Genomic DNA, 11088 nt, shown 5'->3' on the forward strand with positions numbered 1-11088 from the left:
ACCGTTTGAAAGTAAATTACAGACACTGTGACACTTCATCCCTAAATACTCCAGCTTGCATCCCCTAATAAGGACATCCTCCTACCCAAGCACGATATGATGATCACATCTAGTAAAACTTAAAATTTAATTCTCTAATAACATTTAACATTCGGTCCATACTAAAACTTCTCCACTTGACTCCAAATGATTTTTTATAACTGGTTTTTGTTTTGAACCAAGAACCAATCAAGACTCACCTATAAATTTGGTTGTTAAGCCTTTTTAGCCTCTTGCCCTCTCTTCTCCCCTTGAAGTAGAACCTACATACGAAGTATACAGATCTTAAATGTGTACCTTGATGAATTTTTTAACAATTGATTTTGTTCTTAAGAGCAGTTTTAGAACTTGATGAATTTTTATTAAGTATACTCCTATGTAAGCACTAACCGGATCGATAAATAGAATATTTTCATCACCCTGGAAGGTTTTCTCATAGCTTTTCCTTGTCAATATCTCTTCTTCCCCATCCCCCAGAGGGATTAAGGACCCGGAGCTCTCAGATCTTTTGCCTGGAAATGTAAATTGGTTTAACCACAATTTTAGGAAAATTGTTTGCCAGAATCTAATAAATTTCAACTTATTGACTCGATGACCCAGTAATGCCATTCCTCAGTGTGTACTCAGGAGAAATGCTTGAATATACCACTAAGAGATCTGTGCAAGCAGCTTTGTTCATAATTTTTCCGAACTGAAAATATCCCAAATGTCCATCGACAATGAAACGGTTTCATTTTGTTTGAAATGGTGGTATATTTGTGCAAAGGAATATTACACAGCAGTAGAAAGGAGAGCCATACTGAATCATGCAACAGCGTGGGTGAATCTTGGACATTATCTTGAGTCATATGAGCTTGATACTAAGAGAGTATGTAATATATGATCCTTATAGATAAAGATAAAAAATACACAAAAATCATCTCTTGTGAGAGCTCATTAGTCTCCTTTAATTAACAAATACCACTTTCCTTTTCGTGGCCCTTTCTATTTGAAGAGACTGGGTGAGTTGTTTTGTAGAATGTCTCATATTCTGGATTTGTCTGATCCACTTCCTCATTTAAGTTAATCCTTCGCAACTGGAGATCCATGAGAGGATTGAGCTGTAATATCCTAAGGCACACATTTTATGGCATAATTTAACTTCTATCCCTGCAGATAGAATGGTACCAGTTGTGCTAGTTGGGAAAATTTTCTTTAAAGATTTTATTTATTTATTCATGAGAGGCAGAAAGAGAGAGGCAGAGACATAGGCAGATGGAGAAGCGGCCTCCCTGCGGGGAGACAGGTACAGGACTTGATCCTAGGACCCTGGGGATCATGACCTGAGCCAAAGGCAGATTATCAACCTCTGAGCTACCCAGGTGTCCCTTGCCAGAGGAAAATTGGATAAATCATTACTTAACTCATTTTCTGTGATCTCTGGTTTAGTTGAGAAACTCCAATTGAGAAAGGTGTCCTGAAAGCCAGGTGTTGAGGCTGATGAGCATCAAGTTAAACATTTTCGGCAAGAATATTTTATAAGTGGTACCGTGTACTTCCCACTGTATCATGCTGAGAGGCACTTAATGGCAGATTGTTCCACTACTAATGATGAGGATGTGGAGTTTGATCAGTTGGTTAAGGTGGTGGCAGCCAGCTCTCTCCATTGTAAAGGACGTTATCCCAAATCTGCATTTGCCAACACAAAGCACTCATAGGCCAGTATCTGCCACTTGATGGAATAGTTTATTACCAGCAAATTGGGCTGCAAGGTAAGACTGTTCAAAGCAAGATGGTTATTTCACCTAACAGAGCTTCACCTTGAAATGGGAACTTCATATCGTGAAAAAGACATCTTTACCATAGTAAGACATTTTCAATCTTTGAGTTTTTAGGTGATATAAAACAAATTCCTTTGCTACTTGAGATAATTTGATAAGCACGACATTTTTGATGTTAAAATTGCTTAGATTCAGAACACATGATACTGCGTTTGTGTGTATTTTGGTGGTGACAAATATTATGGGAGATACTGCTTTTCTGTGTTTAAATTGTTGGCAGAAACCAAATTAAAGATTTCATGTGTGTTCCTAGAACTCAGACCAAGGAGAGATGTGTTTCAAAGCATTTTGCATTTTAAAAAGTTAGTTTTAAGAATTCACTTCTGTACTCTAACTTGAAGAAGGAAAAGTGGTTTAAGCACAATAATCTGCTGGCTTCATGGGAAAGAAATAATTTCAAGTGACCTAGATGGATTTGGTGAAATTCATCATACCAATCCAGAATAGTTAAGTGAACAAAGCCCAATGGTCAAGTCTCACTTACTACCTGAGCAACCATGGCCAACTCACTCTAAGCCTTGACATCCTTGTGGCAGATTACAGATGGTCACAAGTTGGTTTGTTGTTCCTTCCTTCAAGGGGTTGGATGGGGATCCCTGGGTGGCGCAGCGGTTTAGCGCCTGCCTTTGGCCCAGGGCGCGATCCTGGAGACCAGGGATTGAATCCCATATCGGGCTCCTGGTGCATGGAGCCTGCTTCTCCCTCTGCCTATGTCTCTGCCTCTCTCTCTCTCTCTCTCTCTCTCTGTGACTATCATAAATAAATAAAAATTTTAAAAAAAAGGGGTTGGATGGATTCATGTCTGCTCCTCTTGAATATCGGTGAGCTCTGTGACCACTCTGACCAACAGACTATAGCTCAAGTGATGATGTGCTAATTCCTGGACCTAAGCCTTAAGAGACTGGGAGCTACCATTTCCTGTCTTTTGGGATGCCCATTTTTGAAACCTAGTAATCATGCTCTAGGAAGCTCAAGCAGCCTTGTGAAGAAGCTTATGTGGAGAATAACCCTTAGCTGACATCCTCGACTGAGCCACCAGCTGACAGCTAGCACCACCTTGCCAGCCATGTGAAAACTCTGTTCTTGGAGGTGGATCCCCTAGTCTGCATCGAGTCACTCAAAGTGATGGTGCATGGAGCAGAGATAACCCCCACCAAGCACTGCCCATAACTGCAGATTGGGGAGTCACATAGTTACTGCTTTTCTTAAGCCACTAGTCTGTTATTTAGCAAACATAATGGCAACAATCTTCATTTGCAATATGGTGATAAACCCACTTGTCTTGTATACACAAGGAAAGTCCAATAGGATAGGATATATGAGAGTGCATTGCAAACCATAAAGCCATTCTATGCCAATGTAAGATGATAGTCTCTGAAGTAACCAATAGAATGGAAGGATTCTGTAAATATTACCAATCTGAAGTAGGCATATTGCTCTAATTTCTAGTGAGCCCATCTTCTGAAGTTAGAAACAGTATCAGTTACTTTTTGTTGTTGTGACAAGGTATACATCACCTAAAATTTACCATTTTAACCATCTTCAAGTGTACAGTTCAGTAACATTAGGTATATTTGCATTGTTGTGCAGCCATCACTGCCATCCATCCCTCTTCAAAACTCTTAGTTTCTTTTTTTCCCCCTTAGTTTCTTTTGATAACAGGTGATATATCTTCTTAACAAGTATATTTTTTGATTCTAAATATGAAGTGAAGCGAAGTCATCTTCGCACTGTATATAATGATGCTAATTTCAGGAATGAGCCCATATGCTGTAGAGATAGAGAGGTTTCTGGAGAGACCGTGAAGAATGGCAGCCCACAGTCTGCAATGGAGCCACTCTTCCTTCCCAGGGCCCATTCCATTCCTGTAGAACCTCAATTAGTCATTAGTCAGCATGGGGATGGGGGAATATTTAGAGAGAAATGAGCACTTATTAAAAAGGGCCAGGAGAGCAAGTTTTCAAAGCTAGAACACTCCAATGAAACCATTTTATATATAAGCAGGCCCTCTGGAGTTAGCGCACATACTTGCACCTGGACCCCACCTGGACATAATTAGTTTCCCTGCGCTCAGAGCGGAGAAAACACCAAAGAAAATGATGTCAAAAACTGAGCAATCTGTCATGATCTGTGCTGCACAATTAAAGCGGCATGCTTTCTGTAAGAATTATGTAACACAGATGACATGGTATTTAGATAGCCAGGACTGGAAAACCATCTGGTTATGTTTGACTTCACAGCTATTATGTCTGTTTCCTGAATTGTTTGTATACTTCGGGGTGGAAGTCATGTGAAAGAAGAATGAAATGCTCTTGGTTGATCTGTAAGAAATACTTGTTATCTATTTGCAAATTAAAATGTTCTGGGAGGGACTTTTAATTCTAAGGAAGCAGAATCCTTAGAGCTTGAGGACCAAAGTAGAAGGTAGATGAAATATGGGTGGACCTATAAGTCACAGCAGCATGTTCGGGGCTGGAGAAGAGTTAGTATATCTTGAAACAAATGGGAAAATGTATTGTGTAGTCTTACGTGAGCCATCCTCTGACTCTCTCCTGTTGGGGTGTAAATGCCCAGGATGGCTCCCATCCCCTCTGCATTGTATCAGTTTTATCAGACTGTGCACATCATCCTCTGGTATGAGCTAGGCCATTGAAATGAGGCCAGTGTTTCTCTCACCAGAGGATTTCAGTGTTTATTGACTCAGTGTTTATTGACCTACCATGGGGTGCATGACAGTCTTAGTTTTCTAGCAGTCACATAGGGATAACTAGAAATAATTTATGATCAAGTCAAAAGAGCTGTGTCCACAGGCAACAATATGGGTAGAATAATGAGTAGAGTTGCTAAGGTCGAGCAGAGTGGACCAGGGGTGTCTGAGATTGAGCCAACTCACTGTGAAGCTGTCCCCATCCTTATAGGCACACAGCACCATGCCCCCACCTCCACCAGAGCACTCCCCACAGTGATTGCTGACCGTCTGCACCTGGGGGGGGCAAGGTCCGATTTTGCAGTTAGTGGGTTCCTGTGAGTTCCGGGAAAGCTGGCTAAGGGCTGCCATGGGTCCTCCTTCACATCCCTGGGAGATAGCTTCATCCCCACTTTGGAGATGAGGAGACTAGGTCCCTGAGAGAACACATACTTGGTGGAAGACCTACTTATGAACTAGGGCTTCAGATGTAAGTGATTTAGTGAGGGCATGCATTTTAGAAAAACCAAAGGGAAGGAGGGGAGCAGGGAAGAGAGATGGGAAGAGTGATCAAAATGTGGTCTCAGGTCAGATCTAGGCTGCTGAGGGGGAGGGCTGGGGAGATGTCCTCTGGAGCCTAAATCTGATGGAAAAACCCACATCAATTATTTTATTTTCTCAGGAAACAAGGAATTGGCCTTACTGGTAATGATATTGGGTTTGTGTGCAGGTTGGGAGTTTGAAGAAAGTACATGTTTGATTCTTCCTGGCTTTAGTTTCAGAGGTTGATTTTTTTCCCCCTGATATTTGTCTTCAACTTTTGGAGACTTCCTTACACATGAGATATAAAATACGCTATTGTTACATGTCTATGCTTTATTGTCATCTATGGGTGACTTAATTTGCTTGCTGTTATCCCTTAGCAGGAACCAATTAGCATGTTTGCAAGTAGGAGGATCTGCGTGACTTTAGGTTCCCCACAGCCCACCGTCAATTTCATAGGACATCAGATGAGGGCACCAGAAAACATCTGTAAATAAAATTGACCTAGACTGGGACACTGCGTGGCTCAGTGATTGAACATCTGCCTTCAGCTCAGGTCGTGATCCCAGGGTCCTGGGATTGAGTCTCGCATCGGGCTCCCCACAGGGAGCCTGCTTCTCCCTCTCCATATGTCCCTGCCTCTGTCTTGTGTGTCTCTCATGAATAAATAAATAAAATCTTTTAAAAATATATAAAAAAATGAAATTGACCTAGATTAAGTTCCTTAAAGTATGGAGGCATCAGTATATTTTCAAACCCCAGTTGGGCAATCTCCTTCTTCCTTTCCACTACTACTTGTGAAAATTGCTACCCCAGGCTCTAAGGATTAAAATGATGCTGGGCACATCTACTAGAATGGCTATACAAAAAAAAAAAAAAAAAGGGAAATAATCAGTGTTGGCAAGGACATAGGGAAATTAGAGCCCTAGTGCATTGCTGGTGGGAATGTAAAATGGTGCAGCCGTTATGGAAAACAGTTTGGTGGTTCCTCAAAAAGCTAAACATAGAATTACTATCTGACCCAGAAACTCCACTCCTTTGTATATACCCAAAGGGACTGAAAGCAGAGACTTGAGCAGATGTTATTTTACAGGCATGTTCGTGCAGCATTATTTACAATAGCCAAAAAGTGGAAACAATTCAAATGTCCATCAACAACTGAATGGATAAATAAAATGTGATGTATACACACAATGGGGGATCAGAAGTATTATTCAGTCATGGAAGAGAAGGAAATTGTGATAGATGTTACAACATGAATGAACCTTGAACATGTTATGCTAAATAAAATAAGCCAGTCACACAGAGGCAAATATTGTATGATTTCACTACATAGTCAAATTCATAGTGACAGAAAGTGGAATAGGAGTTCCTGGGGGCTGGGGAAGGAGAATGGGTGTCATTGTTTCATGTCACAGACTCTCTGTTGGAGTGATAATAAGAAGCTTTGGAAATAGTGGTGATGGTTGCATAACACTGTAAATGTAATTAATGTCACTGAACTGTAAACTTAAAAATGCTTAAAATGACAAATTTTGCATGATATGTTTTTTACCACAGCTTAAAAGAATTACCTCTGGGGGGCGCCTGGGTGGCTCAGTGATTGAGCGCCTGTCTTTGGCTCAGGCCATGATCCTGGGGTCCTGAGATTGAGTCCTGCGCTGGGCTCCCCATGGGGAGCCTGTTTGTCCCTCTGCCTATTTCTCTGCCTCTCTCTCTGTATCTCTCATGAATGAATAAATACAATCTTTAAAAAAAAGAATTTGGGGATCCCTGGGTGGCTCAGTGGTTTAGCGCCCGCCTTTGGCCCAGGGCGTGATCCTGGAGTCAAAGGATCGAGTCCCGCATCGGGCTCCCTGCATGGAGCCTGCTTCTCCCTCTGCCTGTGTCTCTGCCTCTCTCTCTCAGTCTGTGTCTCTCATGAATGAATAAAATCTTAAAAAAAAATTAATACTGTAATATACAAAAACCCATTTAATTCTACACTTAAAAATGGGTGAATTGGATAGCATGTGAATCATATCTCAATAAAGTAGTTGCTTGTACCTTAGGGACTCTCACTTTTCCTCCACTTTGCGTCAGGCTACAGGGCCCATGAAAAACCTGAACTGAAAAAATAATAAAGCGTGAGTCAGGGGGAGGGCAGATCTCTTCACAGCCTCAGAAACTTGCCTTGCTTACAAGAGGCTGAAGGCCATGGGACATGGCAGGGGAAGAGTGCATGGTTCAGAACCATTACATTGTATTTTGTATCGTGGTGGGTAGGGCTATTCTATGGAAAGGCAACTTTTACTAGCATAAAGCTCTTCCGAGAGAAATCACCGTGTCCAACAATCGCATAGGCTCTGGTTTGCAGTGGCAGGGTATCCACTTTTTGAATGTCAACCCGAACCTTCGCTGGCTTGAAAAACAGTGATGTGAGTTTGAGCTGAGTCTGATGAGCCATTTCATCCTGCTCTTCTCTGTGATGCTATGTCTGCGATGGAGAGTGATCGATGTTTTTAAAATGTGCATTTGGAGTTACAGGAGAGGCCATCCAGAGTGTCCACAATGTCACTGGAGGAGACAAAACCATCCATCGTTCAGCAGCAGCACAAGGCAGCCTACACCAAGAAAACAATACATCCCCAAACAGATCAAACAGCTGCTCATCAATCTGGTGCAAGCTGCAGGTTGCCCGACTAAATTACTGTCGAATAGGCAGACGAGCACAATTTGTCAGTCAGCATTGAGTTTAAATGAGCAGAGATGCACATAAAGCCAGCAATGCAATTGTAATTAAGAATTATAGGCATCAAGTTTCAACCAGGGCTTTCTTAAGGTAGCAGTGACTGAGCTCTTAGAAACGTATAAGGGATCCAGGGTGGAATTAAAACCAGAGCATGGCCTACCTAGAGCCCTCTACAGTTTAAGCAGCTTGTCATGTATAAGCGCCATGTGCAGGTGATGGGGAATCCACAAGTATTTGATTTTTCCTGTCTTCTTAAAAAGTTGTCTGTCATGCATATTATAGAATAATAATAATAATAATATAATAAAATTATGCTCTTGGACGCACTACGCGGATTACATACTAGAACAGCTTGACTTGCTTTAATGGTGGTTGAAATCATTGTGAGAATTGACAAATCTCTGGGTGCTGAGTTGAATGGGACTTAATACACGTTGAGTGCCGACAGTGGGTTGGTGCTGAAGCACGTGAAGAAAAGCAGGCTTGCCTCAGAGTTTGGAGTCTGGAAGGAGACAAAGATGACAGTGTGATTAGCTCTGCCTCCTATAAATCCACAGGAAGAGTAGAGGTGTCACCAGAGAGGCACACAGCATTATAGAATCTTCTAAAAAGCTGCATCAGGTAGGAGGGGGGAGGGCTGCGAGGCCAAGAGCTCAGGGAAACCTTCGAGGAGAAAGTGGTATCTGAGCTGAACATCATCGGTAAGCAGGAGTTTTCCAAGATATGAGAGAGAGGGAGGGAATTTTGGGTGGAGGGATTTAACATAAGCAGAGACAAGAAAGCCTCAGTCCTGTAAAAAGATAATAAATTAAGTTGTCTAGGGTAAGAGATAGTGGAATATAAGATTGGACAACTGTACTGATTCAATTTCATGTCCTTAGGAAACGCTCCATCCTTGAAGGAGTAACTTTCCTCATTATGTAAAGACTAGCAAACCCAGAGTAAATCCTACTTAGGGGAATATGGGAGGGGAAATTGTTGATTTTGGCCATTCATCATCTATTCTGAGCCAACACTTCTTCCTCAATATTAGCCTATGTGGTATGGAATGGGAGTGACTATTTTTTTTAGCTCCAGGATTAAACCTCCTAGCATAGTTGTTTGGTTCAGATAAATGCAAGTGGACCTAGTTAGGCCCAATAAGGGCAAAGCCTAGAGCTTTGGGGAGACTGTCAAGGAAGTTGAGTATTTTTTTCTCTGCTGATCATAAAGCTGAATGTGAGGGCTGGGACTTCTGCAGCCATCTTGTCATCATGTGGAGAGAGCCTGCCTAGAAAGAAGTCAACACGTTGAGGCAGCATCAGTATTCAGTATTTGATAGAGGTATGCCATGGACACCAATTAATCAGGATGGACACCTATTGGCATATTCTACTGGGGCTTTACCTGGAAGACATAACTTAGAGAAAAAAAGCTTTATATATGATGTATTAACTCAAACAAAAATACTATCCTATAATGGTCTATCTAGAATTTTTATTTTTTATAGCCATATTACTCTTAACACTATTTATAAAATTTCATCTAAAACTGATTAGATTCAGTTTTCCCTAGTTGTTTAAATTTTTTCTTAATAGTTTGTTTCCTTAAATCAGGAATACATAAGATAAAAAAGAGTGTTCATGCTGGAAACTATTAGAAACAATGTAAACATGAAGTCATGGGTTCCAATTCCAGCTCTTCCATTAGCTATGCCCTCAGACAATCCACTTAACTTTTCACTTACTTCAGTAAGTGAATACCTAATTCAGAAGTTGTTGGGAAGATTCTGTGAAATGCAAAATTAACAGCCTGTGTGAATAAAAGAGGTTGCTTTGTGTGATGGTTAATTATGTGTCAATTTGATTGAGCCGTAGACTACCCAGATATTTGGTCAAACACATTCAGGGTGTTTCTGAGAGGATATTTCTGGATAAGGTTAACATTTAAATCAGAGGACTCAATGAAGCAGATTACCCCCAGATTGTAGGCCTCGTCCAGTCAACTGAAGCCCTGAATAGAATAAAAAAGACCTTCTCCTGAGTAAGAGAGAATTCTTCCTGTCTCATGGTCTTCAAACTGGGATATTGTTTCTTCTTTTAATGCTTTTGGACTCAAACAGAAATGCTGGCTCCTCCTGGGCCTCGAGCCTGCCAATCTTTGGATTGGAACTACACCATTGACCTTCCTGTGTCTCAAGCTTGGCGACTCACCCTGCAGATCTTGGGACTTGTCAGCCTCTGTAATTGCATGAGGTAATTCCTTACGATAAATCTCTCTCTCTCTCTACACACACACACACACACACACACACACACCCCTTATTGGATCTGTTTCCCTGGAGAACCCTGACTAATTCACTTTGTAAGAAATGCCCACATCTCTATGACTAATGGTACCCATCGCATAGCTCCAGCACATCATCTCTCTTCCCTCTTTCCTTTCTCTTCCTCCATTATTTCTGAGCTTCTGAAGGGATTATCTGACTTTGGCTTATGAAGAATCTTCTCACAGACCTCTTCTTGTTGCTGCCTGTGTCCAGCAAATCAAGACCCTACTGCAGGTGTTCTTGCTCTGTTCCTGCTACCTAGAAGGCACAAAATCTTAATGACTCCAAAGACTCACCACTTAAGTCTTTCACAAAATCCCTCAAGAACATAGCCCCAGCTAGACTCTATCTCTAGCCTCTTACTGTAGGGCTCAGACCTAGTCCTGAAGTTTAGGCTCCCAGTTGACCCTATGTTACCATATTCATATCAGCTTCTCCCCACCTCTTCTTGGCGAGAGCCTCCTTCCTCTAGACAGAAAGATCCTTGAGGCTGTGTGGGGGTCAGCCAGACCACTCATTCCTCACTTCAACTTGACTGTGACCTCTCTAAGCCCCTCCCATAGTTGGAGCTCAACATTAGGTTTAACAGTGGAGTGATTGCAACTTTAGAACAGCCAGTGTCAAGATGAGAATATAGTTAGCCTTGCTCCTTTTATAAGTATGTTCCAGAGCTAGATAGGATTATACAGTCTGGGGAATATTCTATTTTCTGAGCACATTTTGGGTAGGACCCTGTAACTCTATGAACTTTTTTTATGCTCTTCTGTTTGCAAAGTAAACATAAGGTGATATTTAAAATATAAGGAATTGAGTTTCTTATAAAACTATGTTTTGTATGTAAAACATGGCCAAATATTGGTAGTCACATACGGCCCAACCTAAGCGAGGATCATTTGTAAGTGGGTCAGTTTAATTCTGTTGTTCCTGTAGATGGACGAGAACAGCATGGATTGGAAGCAAA

The sequence above is a fragment of the Canis lupus genome, chromosome 6, assembly GCF_048164855.1.
Source record: "Canis lupus baileyi chromosome 6, mCanLup2.hap1, whole genome shotgun sequence".
Classification (NCBI taxonomy): domain Eukaryota; kingdom Metazoa; phylum Chordata; class Mammalia; order Carnivora; family Canidae; genus Canis; species Canis lupus.